This window comes from Schistocerca nitens, chromosome 5 (assembly GCF_023898315.1).
Source record: "Schistocerca nitens isolate TAMUIC-IGC-003100 chromosome 5, iqSchNite1.1, whole genome shotgun sequence".
Classification (NCBI taxonomy): domain Eukaryota; kingdom Metazoa; phylum Arthropoda; class Insecta; order Orthoptera; family Acrididae; genus Schistocerca; species Schistocerca nitens.
In genome coordinates, this window is record NC_064618.1 from 796,700,258 (window position 1) to 796,717,181 (window position 16,924).

A 16,924-nucleotide genomic window follows, 5' to 3' on the forward strand; every position below is an offset into this window, starting at 1 on the left:
CAAATCAGCGCACACTCCGCTGCAGAGTGAAAATCTCATTCTGGAAACATCCCCCAGGCTGTGGCTAAGCCATGTCTCCGCAATATCCTTTTTTTCAGGAGTGCTAGTTCTGCAAGTTTCGCAGGAGAGCTTCTGTAAAGTTTGGAAGGTAGGAGACGAGGTACTGGCAGAAGTAAAGCTGTGAGTACCGGACGTGAGTCGTGCTTCGGTAGCTCAGTTGGTAGAGCACTTGCCCGCCAAAGGCAAAGGTCCCGAGTTCGAGTCTCGGTCGGGCACACAGTTTTAATCTGTCAGGACGTTTCATTATGACGATCTGGTTAATAGCTTGTTTGTCCGTCTTTGGAAAGAAGTACATCACTCATTCTGCGTATTACTGGAAAGTTGCACAGGTCACACCTAAATTCAAGATAGCTAGTAGGAGTAAACCACTAAATTACAGGCCCATATCGTTAACGTCGATATGAAGCAGGATTTTAGAACATATATTGTGTTACCTCGAAGAAAACGGTCTATTGATACACAGTCAACATGGGTTTAGAAAGCATCGTTCTTATGAAACACAACTAGCTCTTTATTCACATGAAGTGATGAGTGTTATTGACAAGGGATTTCAGATCGATTCCGTATTTCTGGATTTCCGGAAGGCTTTTGACACTGTACCACACAAGCGGCTTATAGTGAAATAGCGTGCTTATGGAATATCGTCTCAGTTATGTGACTATCAGTGATTTCCTGTCAGAGAGGTCATAGTTCGTTGTAATTGCCGGCAAGTCATCGAGTAAAACAGAAGTGATATCTGGGGTTCCCCAAGGTAGTGTTATAGGCTCTTTGCTGTTCCTCATCGTTTAAACGATTTGGGAGACAATCTGAGCAGCCGCCTTCAGTTGTTTGCAGATGACGCTGTCGTTGATCGAATGATTAAGTCATCAAATGATCAAAACAAACTGGTAAACGATTTAGAATAAATATCGGAATGGTGCGAAAAGTGGTAGTTGACCTTAAATAACGAAAAGTGTGAGGTCATTCACATGACTGCTAAAAGGAACGCGTTAAACTTCGGTTACACGATGAATCAGTCTAATCTGAAAGCCGTAAATTCAACTAAATACCTAGGTATTAAAATTACGAACAATTTAAATTGGAAGGAACACACAGAAAATGTTGTGGGGAAGGCTAATCAAAGAATGCGTTTTATTGGCGGGACACTTAGAAAATGTAACATACCTACTAAGGAGACGGCCTACACTATACATGTCCGTCCTCTTTTGGAATACTGTTGTGCGGTGTGGGATCCTTACCAGATAGGACCGACAGAGTACATCGAAAAAGTTCAAACAAAGGCAGCACATTTTGTATTATCGCTAAATATGGGAGAGAATGTCACATAAATGATACAGGATTTGGGATGGACATCATTAAAAGAAAGGCGTTTATCGTTGCGACGGAGGCTTCTCACGAAATTCCCATCACCAACTTTCTCCTCCGAATTTCGAAAATATTTTGTTGACACCGACTTACATAGGGAGGAACGATCACCAAGATAAAATAAAAGAAAATAAGAGAAATCAGAGCTCGTACGGAGAGATATAGGTGTTCATGCTTCCCGCACGCTGTACGAGATTGGAATAATAGAGAATTGTGGGTTCGATGAACCCTCTGCCAGGCACTTAAATGTGATTTGCAGAGTACCCATGTAGATGTAGTTGTATCAGGGATCCGACAGTTTCTTGGTAGGTTGTTGGAGGCTTTAAATGTTGGAGGCTTTAAATGTCTACCCACATATTGTGTATTTCGCGTAAATAACGTGCCGCTGATTTGCGTAAGTGGTTATGGCGCCAAATAGCGGCCCAGATCGCTCCCATAGGCTTTACATCGGGTGAATTTCGTCGCCGAGAAGTCAACGTGAGTTCATTATAATGTTCGTCAAACCACTGTAGCACTTTTGTGGCTCCGAGACATGTAAAATTATTCTGCTGAAAGATGGCATCGCTGGCGGGAAAGACATAAAGCAAGAGACATCAAGCATGAATGGATGCAGATGGTTGGCAGTTGTGAGGGTGTCTTCGATTACTGCCACAGATGCCATGTCTCCCACAGCGAAATACTGCTACTACCAGACTGCATATGTGCCTCGTTGCACGTTTCAAATCACAGTTCACTTCGGAGACGGCGTTTCTGGTAACGACCATCGACCTAGTGTGGCAAAAATGTGATTCAGCCGTAGAGCTGAACGTTTCCACTTGTTGATATTCGAATCCCGATTGTCCTGCGCACACTGCAATCGCAATTGACAATGTGAAGACGTAGGGATAGCCTGCTGCGGAGCCCCGTTTTCAGCAATGTACCATGAACGGTGTGCAGCGAAACACTTCCGTGTGCACCAGCGTTGTGCTCTTTTGGCAGAGATGCCGTAAACCACCCTCTGTCCTACCTTGCAGACCAGACAAGCCTCTGAACCCCTCGTCCTGTGAAGAGTCATGGCCGTCCAGCCATTTAGTGCCTTGTGGTAGTTTCACTGTCCTATCTCTTTCCGTAGATGCCCACGACAGTAGCACGTGGAAATTCGACCAGCTTCGCCGTTTTCGAGGTATTCATTCACAGGCTCTCCCTAATAATCATATGTCCTTTGTCAGAGTCTCTTATCTTAATGGATTTCGCCATTTGCAGCCCATGTCTTCGCTAGGGTGACCCCGTCCGTGTCTGCTTCGCTTAAATATTTCTGTTACCGCGTCACGTGCCCGAAACGCCACCAGGCTGCATCAAACGCCGCGGTGGGAAGTGCTCATAATGTTTCGATTTATCAGAGTATGGTCTATTCCACATTACAATATAATGACAAGTTTTTGTTCAACGCTGTTACCAGAAATGTCGATTTACTTCCAATTTTTACACGATACTCTAACGTTCGACAGGACGTATGCTACATACTTTTTCATACACACGATATATAAATATATAAATATTATATGAAGGGGCAGCGTTATTACCAGTAATGTCGAAAAGATCTTGAACAATTTAATTTTTACGCAAGACTTAAAATTCGAACAGACATGGGTTATACAGGGTGTTACAAAAAGGTACGGCCAAACTTTTAGGAAACATTGCTCACGCACAAATAAAGAAAAGATGTTATGTGGACATGTGTCCGGAAACGCTTAATTTCCATGTTGGAGCTCATTTTAGTTTCGTCAGTATGTACTGTACTTCCTCGATTCACCGCCAGTTGGCCCAATTGAAGGAAGGTAATGTTGATTTCGGTGCTTGTGTTGACATGCGACTCATAGCTGTACAGTACTAGCATCAAGCACATCAGTAGGTAGCATCAACAGATTAGTGTTAATCACGAACGTTGTTTTTCAGTCAGTGCAATGTTTACAAATGAGGAGTTGGCAGATGCCCATTTGATGTATGGACTAGCACGGGGCAATAGCCGTGGAGCGGTACGTTTGTATCGAGACAGATTTCCAGAACGAAGGTGTCCCGAATGGAAGACGTTCGAAGCAATTGATCGGCGTCTTAGGGAGCACGGAACATTCCAGCCTATGACTCGCGACTAGGGAAGACCTAGAACGACGAGGACACCTGCAATGGACGAGGCAATTCTTCGTGCAGTTGACGATAACCCTAATGTCAGCGTCAGAGAAGTTGCTGCTGCACAAGGTAACGTTGACCACGTCACTGTATGGAGAGTGCTACGGGAGAACCAGTTGTTTCCGTACCATGTACAGCGTGTACAGCCACTATCAGCAGCTCATTGGCCTCCACGGGTACACTTCTGAGAATGGTTCATCCAACAATGTGCCAATCCTCATTACACTGCAAATGTTCCCTTTACGGATGAGGCTTCATTCCAACGTGATCGGCCGGCCGAAGTGGCCGTGCGGTTAAAGGCACTGCAGTCTGGAACCGCAAGACCGCTACGGTCGCAGGTTCGAATCCTGCCTCGGGCATGGATGTTTGTGATGTCCTTAGGTTAGTTAGGTTTAACTAGTTCTAAGTTCTAGGGGACTAATGACCTCAACAGTTGAGTCCCATAGTGCTCAGAGCCATTTGAACCATTTCCAACGTGATCAAATTGTAAATATTCACTATCAACATGTGTGGGCTGACGAGAATCCGCACGCAATTGTGCAATCACGTCATCAACACCGATTTTCTGTGAACGTTTGGGCAGAAATTGTTAGTGATGCCTTGATTGGGCCCCATGTTCTTCCTCCTACGCTCAATGGAGCACGTTATCATGATTTCATACGGGATACGCTACCTGTGCTGCTAGAACATGTGCCTTTACAAGTACGACACAACATGTGGTTCATGCACGATGGAGCTCCTGCACATTTCAGTCGAAATGTTCGTACGCTTCTCAACAACAGATTCGGTGACCAATGGATTGGTAGAGGCGGACCGATTCCATGGCTTCCACGCTCTCCTGACCTCAATCCTCTTGACTTTCATTTGAAAGTTCTTGTCTACGCAACCCCGGTACCAAATGTAAATACCCTTCGTGCTCGTATTGTGGACGGCTGTGATACAATACGCCATTCTCCAGAGCTGCATCAGGGATTCCATGCGACGGAGGGTGGATGCATGTATCCTCGCTAAGGGAGGACATTTTGAACATTTCCTGTAACAAAGTGTTTGAAGTCACGCTAGTACGTTCTGTTGCTGTGTGTTTCCTTTCCATGATTAATGTGATTTGAAGACAAGTAATAAAATGAGCTCTAACATGGAAAGTAAGCGTTTCCGGATATATGTCCACATAACATATTTTCTTTCTTTGTGTGTGACCAATGTTTGCTGAAATTTTGGCCGTACCTTTTTGTAACACCCTGTATATTTTTAAAAGTATCCAATATATAAATATATATTTAATACATAAGAGGGAAATGCTGTTACCAAAAATCTGGAAGGTACTCGACAACAGTACATCTAATACTTACATGATATTCTAATGAATATTGGGACACGCATATGCTATACATTTTTGTAATATGTATAATGTGCTAAACTATACATGCAGCATATAGACAAGAAACATTGTTGTCAACAATTTCTAGACACATTTACTGTAGTTACCTAAGAAGGTACTGTAATAAAAATAGACGGACAGGCTGTATGTTTGAGTACTTTTCTATTAAAACCGACTGCGAGACAGAGAATGCTGTGCTATGAAAATGTGTGGTTTCGATTTCGTTGCCTCAGTCACTTTCTGTTACGATTCAAGATCATGTGAACAAATTGTTTCTCCCATGTATATTTTTTCAAAGGAGACTTGTATACATAACTGCTGTTTTGTTTTCTTCTTCGCTGCCTGTTTTAGAGAAAGCAGGGCAGTGGTATTTGTGGCGTATATGCTTTTGATTAGAATACTATTACGCAATCTGTATCGACCGAGTCTTTGTAATCCTACCCATTCATTCCAGATTCACAGAAATCTCGCATATGGAGAAGTGATTTCCGTTCCCAGTCCACTTTTCGTTTGCAATAAAAATAAATGAGGCCCAAGGTGAGAGACAAGGGTAAGAGGAAACAAAGAGGTGCGGCAGGGGTGATTAACATTAACAGACAGTTGAGGACGAAATGATGCACTGTGAGACGGAGGAGTAGGAAGAGGAGATGGAGAAGAGACATGAAGAGGAGGAGATGGGCTGAGAGAAGGCGGTGAAGTAGTTTAAGGTGTACAGGATGGTCCACTGATCATGACCGGGCCAAATACGAAATAAGCATCAAACGAAAAAACTACGAAGAACAAAACTTGTCTAGCTTGATGGGGGAAACCTGATGGGGCTATGGTTGGCCCACTAGATTGCGCTGCCATAGGTCAAAAGGATATCAACTGCGTTTTTTTAAAAATAGGAAGCACAATTTTTTATTACATATTCGTAAAGTATGTAAAGAAATATGAATGTTTCAGTTGGACCACTTTTTCGCTTTGTGATAGATGGCGTTGTAATAGTCACAAACGTATGGCTCACAATTTTAGAGGAACAGTTGGCAACAGGCAGGTTTTTCAAATTAAAATACAGAACGTAGATACGTTTGAACATTTTATTTCGGTTGTTCCAATGTGATACATGTACCTTTGTGAACTTATCATTTCTGAGAACGCATACTGTTACAGCGTGATTACCTGTAAATACCACATTAATGCAATAAATGCTCAAAATGATGTGCGTCAAGCTCGATGCATTTGGCAATACGTGTAACGACATTCCTCTCAACAGCGAGCAGTTCGCCTTCCGTAATGTTCGCACATGCATTGACAAAGCGCTGACGTATGTTGTCAGCCGTTGTCGGTGCATCATGAGAGAAAATATCCTTAAACTTTCCCCACAGAAAGAAATCCGGGGAAGTCAGATCCAGTGAACGTGCGGGCCATGGTACGGTGATACAACGACCAATCCAGCATACACTGCACCATCCCCGATAGCCATCGATAAAATGGGAGCCAATTATCCTTCCTCCCATAATACCGCACCATACATTAACCCACCAAGGTCGCTGATGTTCCACTTGTTGCAGCCATAGTGGTTTTTCCGTTGCCCAATAGTGCATATTACGACGGTTTACGTTACCGCTGTTGGTGAATGACGCTTCGTCGCTAAATAGAACGCGTGCAAAAAATCTGTCATCGTCCCGTAATTTCTCTTGTGCTCAGTGGCAGATCTGTACATGACGTTCAAAGTCGTCGCCATGCAATTCCTGGTGCATAGAAATATGGTACGGGTGCAATAGATGTTGATGTAGCATTCTCAATACCGACGTTTTAGAGATTCCAGATTCTCGCGCAATTTGTCTGCTACTGATGTACGGAGTAGCCGCGACAGCAGCTGAAACACCTACTTGGGCATCATCATTTGTTGCCGGTCGTGGTTGACGTTTCACATGTGGCTGAACACTTCCTGTTTCCTTAAATAACGTAACTATCCGGCGAACGGTCCGGACACTTGGATGATGTCGTCCAGGATACCGAGCCGCATACATAGCACACGCCCTTTGGGCATTTTGATCACAATAGCCATACATCAACACCATATCGACCTTTTCCGCAATTGGTAAACGGTCCTTTTTAACACGGCTAATCTATCACGAAGCAAATACCGTTCGCACTGGCGGAATGCTACGTGATACCACGTACTTAAACGTTTGTGACTATTACAGCGCCATCTATCACAAAGCGATAAAGTGGTTCAACTAAAACATTCATATTTATTTAGGTACTACACGAATATCTAATAAAAATGGGGGTTCCTATTTTAAAAAAACGAGTTGATTTTCGTTTGACGTATGGCAGCGCCGGGCCAACCATTGCGCCGTCTGGTTTCCCTCTTCAAGCTAGATGAGTTTCGTTCTTTGTAGTTTTTTCGTTTGACGCTTATTTCGTGAGATATTTGGCCCGGTCACGATCAATGGACCACCCTGTATATCCGATTCCTCCACATATTTAGCAATTACGCTATTTGACACCTAATCTCAGCTCATCAAGCAACAGCGTTCCCGATTTCCATCACGCTTTCCCTACATGTCTGTCCAATGCGAATAAAATTAGAAACATAACAGCTCGCACATGGAGGGAGCAGATTGTCATAAGAAGCCGTAATATGTGGTACTGTAGCGAGTAACTTCTTTCCTGTGCTACACCAACATGTCTGCAGAGCACGTGCCGTTTCCTATCTCGTAATTCCCACTGCACGGAATCCCGCTTTCGATGAGCCGCCAAGCGACAGAGAAATGTGTCGCAGACAAAACGCCCAAAGGGGAGCAAAATGGAGGAACAAGGGGATGGAGTGCTCCTAACCAGGTTAGCCGTAATTCGACGATAAGCGCCCAGGCGTAATGCCATTACGAGAATTCCACGGGGTCGTAGCGCTGCGCCCGCTCGCCGTCTTCCTCTGTCTCCACGGCGAACGCTTGGCTGGGCGCCCTTCATCGGCGTCTCGGGAGCGCAGGTGGATTCTCACGGGTCCAACCGGGCGGGCCGTTTCCTCGCAATTGCAGAGTGATCACTTGCCACAAGTAACGGGGAATACTGGCCTGTGAATACGGACACCAGTACTGACATTAATTGAGTCATCTGCTGCAAAGGTACTTGGCCGCCGCTACGAGGTGTGGCTAGAAAAAAACCGGACTAGTACTGGTGAAACAATAAAACGAATGCAATAAGGCTGAAAGTAGCGTGGCCTGTCACGTGACTCTCGCTCCGCCTACTGCTCGAGTTTCATCTGCCTCCTGCACTCAGTCTGCCCGTGGCGTCTGTTTTAAGTAGTTGACGTTTTGTCTGTGCGTCGGAAAATGTTGAGTGTACAGAAAGAACAGCGTGTTAACATGAAATTTTGTTTCAAACTAGGAAAATCTGCAAGTGAAACGTTTGTAATGTTACAACAAGTGTACGGCGATGATTGTTCATCGCGAACACAAGTGTTTGAGTGGTTTAAACGATTTAAAGATGGCCGCGAAGACACCAGTGATGACACTCGCACTGGCAGACCATTGTCAGCAAAAACTGATGCAAACATTGAAAAAGTCGGTAAACTTGTTCGACAAGATCGCCGTTTAACAATCAGAGCAGTGTCTGAGTTAACAGGAGTTGACAAGGAAAGTGTTAGGCAGATTCTTCATGAAAGTTTCAACATGAACAAAGTGTGTTCAAAAATGGTTCCAAAGTGTCTCACAATTGAACAGAAGGAACGCCGAAGAATGATTTGTTCTGACATCCTGGAAAACATTGAAAGTGATCCCACCTTACTTGCGATGAATCGTGGTTTTTTACTTACGATCCCGAAACTAAACGCCAATCGATGCATTGGAAAACTCCTGGTTCTCCACGACGAAAAAAAGCACGAATGTCAAAATCGAAATTCAAGGCAATGATGATTGTTTTTTTTGACATCAAAGGGATTGTGCACATTGATTGGGTACCAGAGGGACAAACAGTGAATCAGCATTACTAAATTAGCGTCCTGGCTACCCTACGTGAGCGAGTACGGAGAAAACGGAACGATTTGTGGAGAAAAAAGTCATGGATCCTTCACCAAGACAATGCCCCAGCTCACAGTGCGTTGTCAGTGAAGACGTTTTTGGCAAAACACAAGATTCCCATCTTAGATCATCCACCCTACTTACCTGATTTCGCCCCCTATGACTTTTTTCCTTTTCCCTAAAGTCAAGTCAGCTTTGAAAGGAACTAGATTTGAGACTGTTGAAGCAGTAAAAGAAAAAGCGACGGAAGTAATGTATGGACTTACCGAAAATGATCTGCAGCATTTCTATGAACAGTGGAAAATTCGTATGGAGCGGCGTAGAGACCGAGGAGGAGAGTACATTGAAGGAGATAACATGAAATTGTTAATAATTGTAAATAAATGTTTTTTCCAGCATCAGTCCGGTTTTTTTCTAGCCGCACCTCGTATACTTAGACTACGCAAGCTTAAAGAGGACTGCATTTGACAGCCATCGATATAACAGCGATTAATCAAAGCGGAGAGACTCCCAAAAGAGAGCTCGTCCGCGAAATGAAGAACCACTGAGATGGAAAACAATACACGCAATTTTGTACTGCAGAATGCTTGACTGTAAGGTTATAAAGAATCTAGGAGGATAAACGATTAAAAGACACAGCGTATTGTAAACATTTTACTGTTTATATCGATATGAATCTTAGCTTCAGATCATGTCACAAAGCTCCTGAAACACCTAAGCACTATATCCTCTGTCTCAACTATAACATTTGGTTTTAGAGATGGAACCGGCAGAGAGTTGACTTACGTTTCCTGTTCTTATGTCTTATGGCATCATATTCTAGCTTAACTGGTAACTGAGGAAGGAAGCGTGTTCATTGAACTGAGATCTTGTAGGCATTTTTTTAAAAATCTTGTGCGGTACAATGTGAAGTTTCTTGTCATAATCGGTCTCATTTCGAAAACAACACTAAAATTTCTAAAGGTAATGGTAGAACGAGAAATTATGTACTATTCTTTACCTATTTCTTATCCACCCTCAGTATAGCACATAGGACCAAGGTTTCCAGCCATAAAAGTCGTTGACCATGTACCCATTGATGTAAGAGATTTAACAGATAATAAAGTCAACTTGGTATATAAAAAGAAATAATAACTGCTTGACAACTCATTCTACCCTATAGGACAAAAGAAGAAATTCTGACTGTATAATAACATAAAATTCACAACAGTTCTTGAGCGAGCGACAGAACGAAAGAGAGAGAGACAGAGAGAGAGAGAGAGAGAGAGAGAGAGAGAGAGAGATATTGAACATTGTTAAACGTAAAATATATTTGTAAACAAAGGCCGGCCGCGGTGGTCTAGCGGTTCTAGGCGCGCAGTCCGGAACCAAGCGACTGCTACGGTCGCAGGTTCGAATCCTGCCTCGGGCATGGATGTGAGTGATGTCCTTAGGTTAGTTAGGTTTAAGTAGTTCTAAGTTCTAGGGGACTGATGACCACAGATGTTAAGTCCCATAGTGCTCAGAACCATTTGAACCATTTTTTTTATAAACAAAGGAAAAAAAACAGTAGCTTAAGATAGCCGTGTAAAGGGTCAGCATACTGCCATATTTTTCGCTAGCAAAATGTAGTATAGAATGAGATTTTCACTCTGCAGCGGAGTGTGCGTTGATATGAAACTTCATGGCAGATTAAAGCTGTGTGCGGGACTGAGACTCGAACTCAGGACCTATGCCTTTGGCGGGAAAGTGCTCTAGCGTCGGAGCTACCGAAGCACGACAACCACGAGCTACGCTCCCTTCTCACAGCTATACTTCTGCCATTACCTCGCTTCCTACCTTCCAAACTTCACAGAAGCTTTCCTGCGAAACTTGCAGAACTAGCACTTTTGGAAGAAAGAATATTGCGGAGAAATGGGCCATTCACATCCTTTGGGATAGAAGAATGAAATATCCCCCAGACTGTGGCTAAGCCATGTCTCCGTAATATTCTTTCTTCCAGATGTGCTTGATCTGCAATGTCCGCAGGAGAGCTTCTGTAAAGTTTGGAAGGTAGGAGACGAAGTACTGGCAGAAGTAAAGCTGTGAGAAGGGACTTGAGTCGTACTTGTGGTGCTTGGGTAGCTCAGACGCTAGAGCAGTTGCCCTCGAAAGGCATAGGTCCTGTGTTCGAGTCTCGGTCCGGCACACAGTTTTAACCTGCCAGGACGTTTCAAAATGTAGTACAGGTGCAACTGGTTTCACTTCATAACGACACGTCATAATTGTTCTCAGTGGGAAATACCGGTAACCAAAGAGAACATCAAACAATTGGAACTGCAAGTGGGACACACCACCTTTTGTGTCTCGCTCTGTATGTGTTTAGCACTTCAAATAGGACAGTAAGTACATATAAGGATTATCGTATGGATGTAAGCTATGACGTATGATTAACATTTAATCGTTTATACAGTGATGATAATCTAACCGAAATAGGTCGATGTAATAAATGCCACGCATATGAACAATGACTTTCTAGAGAGATAAATTTGTCCATTTCTTCAAGTTTAACATTTAGCCATCCAGCACGAAGACATCATTACGTTTGTTTTTCTTTATTGTGCGCATATTATAGTCGTCAGCTGGAAAACTTTACATTTCATTAATCACGACACAGTTCCTCCTTTAAATTTGGTGACTGCATCTACTTCATCAGCGAACTGTATCATGCTGGTTTAGTGTGACAAACCAGAGCAGCGGTCTAAACCGGTCATCAGTAAATAAACAAAAATCTCTATGCAGCTGGGACGGTTTTATTATAAAAAATTTAAAAAAGCGTTGGTTATAACGGCTTACTTTCCAGATTAGATGATATTTCTTCGCGTTTCCACACAGCATAATCAATAGCCTTATCCAAATATATAAATGAAAATGTCTCGCAGCATCTTTTATCTAATTTTCAAAATCTGCATTCTCTTATGCGAATATCTTTGAAGTAAGTTAAATAGGGGAAGGAAGGTTAGGGTACAACATCTCGTCATTAGAGGCGCGCCAGAAGTACGGATAAGGGGAATATGGATAAGGAAATAGTCTCCTCTTCAAGGGAACGAGCTCAACGTTTACCTTAAACGATTTCGGGAAACCATGAATAATTTAAATGTGGGTATTCTGAAGAGGAAATGAACTTTGGTCGACTTCGGGTACAATCCCTTTGTCATTGCTCCACGCCGCTCAGTATGTAGATTGGATCAATGCTTCATTCGTCAATGACTGCTAGAGCAGACGCAATAAATGCTATTTTTTTAAGTTACGAGTTATCTCAGACATACTATGACGACTGTATCTTAATTTTCACGTTTATGCTTTCGAAGTTTGAGCCTTCTCCAGTTTCATAAATTTCTTTCAGGAGATTTTCTACTGTGCAAGGTGGCACACAGGTTAAGAGACTGGACTCACATTTGCGATACCGGAAATCTTCGCAAAAATATCGGCAATCATTCGGACACTTCGAGCACTCGTGCAGCCTACATGGCCCCTGCACGCTTCAGCTTCACGTTCAGAACAGATGGCAGCTGACAGAGAGGTAGAATGGAGGGTACTCTCTTACTGTGGTACTGAGTAAAGTGTGAGAATCACTTGTTCCAATGCAGCTGGCGGGCATTGGCAGTAGTCAGTGATCTCAGCGGTCAAAATACAGTGCGGCAGTGCTGCACCCGGGCCACTGAAGTAGGACCTTGACAATTTTGTTTGAAGTGAGTAAGCATGGCGAGGCCTTGGGGGTTTTTTGACTGTGTCGTAACTGTAAGAAATGTATTTATAGAGTGAGGCTGAGGTGCAATTTGTACTGTTATTGTTCTTGAATTTAAAAACATGGAGAGACCACTTACGATGGCTCAAATGGCTCTGAGCATTATGGGACTTAACTTTGAGGTCATCAGTCCCCTAGAACCACTTAAACGTAACTAACCTAAGGACATCACACACATCCATGCCCGAGGCAGGATTCGAACCTGCGACCGTAGCGGTCGCGCGGTTCCAGACTGTAGCTCCTAGAACCGCTCGCCACCCTGCCCGGCTAGACCACTTCAGAGAATTATGTTTTAGTGAAAAGATGTTGTAATATTATTGTTTGTTTTGGCACTAATTTCGTGGATACTGTAGTAGGTTATAGATCCATGTTGTTCGGGATAGAGTTAAGGTTTTGTTCGTAGTTGAATGCAGGTTATATATATATATATATATATATATATATATATATATATATATATATATATATAGAGAGAGAGAGAGAGAGAGAGAGAGAGAGACTCTTCGTGCTCGTATTGTGGACGGCTGTGATACAATACGCCATTCTCCAGGACTGCGTCAGCGCATCAGGGATTCGGTGCGACGGAGGCTGGATGCATGTATCCTCGCTAACGGAGGACATTTTGAACATTTCCGGTAACAAAGTGTTTGAAGTCACGCTGGTACGTTCTGTTGCTGTGTGTTTCCATTCCATGATTAATGTGACTTGAAGAGAAGTAATAAAATGAGATCTAACATGGAAAGTAAGCGTTTCCGGACACATGTCCACATAACATAGTTTCTATCTTTGTGTGTGAGGAATATTTCCTGAAAGTTGGGCCGTAAAATTTTCTTATTGCCCCTTTTGGAGATTTTATTGTTTTATTATCGAGAGCAAGTAATTATTTTATGAGTCACGAAGGTGTTTCTCGCCTTTGCAAGCAAAAGTATGGCAGTTTTTTCTTTTTTTCTATTGGCCTTTCGCTTCTTCCATTTATGAAGCCTCTTCAGTGGCACAAAATGTATTATGTGCTTTTCCTATACAAATTTTGTAGGGTTAAGTTATCGATTGGTATCATTCCCGATTTCCAACGTTGCTAGTCTATCTGTGTCGCGCTGGAGATGTGTTTACTCGGTCTCTATATGCAGATGCCCGATTTTTGACGTTTTCTCATCCACATATATTAAAACGCTTCACTTGCATTTTTCGGTCTTCCGTTTCTTGAATGTGTTTGTGTTTACGGTATATAATATTGTCAACTGTCGCTGGGTGTTTATCTTTCGTCTTTTTTGTGTTGTATATTTATATGTTATGTGTGTGTGTGTGTGTGTGTGTGTGTGTGTGTGTGTGTGTGTGTGTGTGTGTGTGTGTGAGAGAGAGAGAGAGAGAGAGAGAGAGAGAGAGAGAGAGAGAGAGAGTTAATTTATTATTTTACTCTTATGTTTGTTATTGTTTTGGTGGCTAACGTGATCCGTGAGTTGTTGCTGATATATTGCTCACGTTAGTCACTAAAACAATAGCCACCAGAAATGCAATTTAGAAACAAGCTACATAATTAATCCCCCCTGTCCGTTCTTCGCTCCCCCCTCCCCCAATCTTTCTCTCCCCCTCCCTTTGTCTCTGTCTCTCTCTCCCACACATAGAAACAAAATGAAGAAATGTCAAACCAGACAAGCACAACGCAAACAAATACTAAGAGTCGATTGACTCGGACGTGGCCCGCCAAGAGTTCCTTTCCTGTGCGCCAACCTCTTCATGCCGGAGCTCACAATAGCACTTGCACCCAATCTCTGTCTTCCTTCACTGTTTCCACCCTCTACAGATCTCTCCAGTACCATGGAAGATATTCCCTGGTCTGATAATTACTGGCCAATTATAACAATGTGCCAGACCGAGAATCGAACTCAGAACCTTCGCCTTTCTTGGGCAAGGGCTCTGCCGTCTGATCTACCCAAGCACCACTGACGACTCAATCTCACAGCTTCATTTCCATCAGTACGTCGTCTCCTACCTTCCAAAGTTCACAATTCTCTTGCGAAACTTGCAGGATTAACGCTAATGGAAAAAAGCATACGGCGGAGAAATGGCTTAGCCACAGCCCGGGGGATGTTTACAGAATGAACATTTCACTCGGCAGCGGAGTGTGCGTTGAAGTGAGCACATGCCTTCAAAAGGCAAATGTCCAGAGTCCCGGTCCGGCACTGCGTTTTAATCTGCCAGGAAGCTTCACATCAGCGCACACTCCACTGCAGAGTGAAATGTTCATTCTGGAAACTTTTCCCAGGCTGTACCTAACACATGTCTCTGCAATATCCCTTCTTCCTGGAGTGTTACTCGCGAAGTTCTATCATCCTCTCCCTTCTTGTAGTCACTGTCTTCCAGGTGTTCTTTTCCTCACCGATTCTGAGGGGAACCTACTCATTCCTCTCCTTACCACTCCACCAAATGTTCAACATTCGTCTGTAGCATGACGACTCAAATTCTTAGATTTTCTTCCGTCCTGGGTTTCCCGGAGTCCACTTTTCACTGCCATACAATTCTCTGCTCCAAACGTACTTTCTCAGAAATTTTATCCTCAATTAGAGAACAAGTTTAATAGTAGTAGAGTTCTCTTGTCCAAGAATGGCCTCTTTGTTTCTGTGTTTTTTGCTTCCGAGGTAGCAAAATTTCAAAACTACTTCTTTGTGTCAAGTTTCCTGCTATTTTCATTTCTGTTACATTTAATTACTTTTGTCTTTCTTCGGTTTGTTACCAATCCCTATTCTATACTCACTACACCGATCGCTCCATTCAACATTTCGTGTCATTCTTCTTCTCCTTCATCATGCTTCTCCTCCTTTACTGATGGTATCAACGTCATTAGTGAATCTAATGACTGATATCCTGCCTCTTGAATTTTTCAGAAATTCCTCGTTATACTTATGCTGAGTATGAATATCATTTCCGGACCGAATAAAATATGAGATATGTTGCACACTATTAAAGACATTGCTCTTCGAGTGTCCGGCATGTATGGTGTGAGCTGTGAATGTTGCAGCACGTATATCGGACAAACAATTCGCACGCTTGCGGAGCGTTGTACTGAGCATAAGTGCCATATAAAACAGAGGGAGCTTGACAAGCCGGCCATAGCGTAGCATTGCCTAGAAAATGGACATAAAATACAGTTCGAAAATACAAAAGTGTTGACTCATGAATCTACATATTGGGAGTCCGTTATAAAGGAAGCGGCCGAGATTCGCTTAAAGAACAACAATTTCAACACACACCAGGGGTACACACTCAGCAGGGCATTGAGACGGGCGTTGTACATCGAAAGAAAGCAAAGACAGATGCGTGACGCGGGAGCGGCAGTTTCAAACGTGGCGCCTGCCCCTGGCGCCACCTGACGTCACAGGGGCTGTCACGGGCAATAGCTCCGCTAGCTGCCCGGGTCGACGTACGCGCGCGCGCCACCTTGGATCTATCTGACTGGCTGCTGATGATGTCATCGTTCCTATATAAGCGAGAAACCGTAGCAGCCCATGCAATCAGTGAACTCCTGACGACGATGGCGGAGATGGTCATCGAAAGCTCGAGGATTTTATTCGAATTGACGCGGCTTGAAAACCGAGAGCGTTTTATTCATGTATGCCGTCGCGAAAGACTCTGAGGACACAAAGTTTAATAAATATCGAAGTGGTACAGAATGGTGCAACGTTTTGCATTCCCGCCAGTGTATTTACTCATTTTACTTACAGTGCCGTCACAATGTGATCATCGGTCAGTGGCATGGATAACCACATTTTGTTGCGCAGACCGCTGCGAGACATGCAGGAAATGAGTTAGTAAGGTTCTGGAAGGTACCGAAATGGGTGCGTTGCCACGTCGACTCCAGTGCTGTGGCCCGTTGCGATAGGTTTCTCGGTCGAGAAACCACGGCGCAAACAGCCCAGTTGGGTTGATACTACAGGTTCTCATCTGGGTACAGCAGTGGGGTGTTTGGTGGCCAGGAGAATACGGCAAACGTATTCTGGTGATCTTAGAACCATGTACGTGCACTGTAAGCTGCGTAACACACTGCATCGTCTTGCTGGTAGATGCCATCGTGAGAGGAAAAACAAACTGCATGCCGCGGCAAACATGGCCCCAAGGATAACTGCATTTGGTGATCCACTGTGCCTTCCACAATGACGAGATCACTCAGAAAATTCCACGAAG

The 16,924-nt window shown here is 43.5% G+C and overlaps 1 non-coding gene across 1 annotated transcript; it reads left to right on the plus strand.

The window, feature by feature from the left end:
• Positions 1-201: 201 nt before the first annotated feature.
• Positions 202-276, plus strand: Trnaw-cca (transfer RNA tryptophan (anticodon CCA)). The gene has a single exon. It is a non-coding gene; the product is annotated as a tRNA-Trp (tRNA).
• Positions 277-16,924: the final 16,648 nt, after the last annotated feature.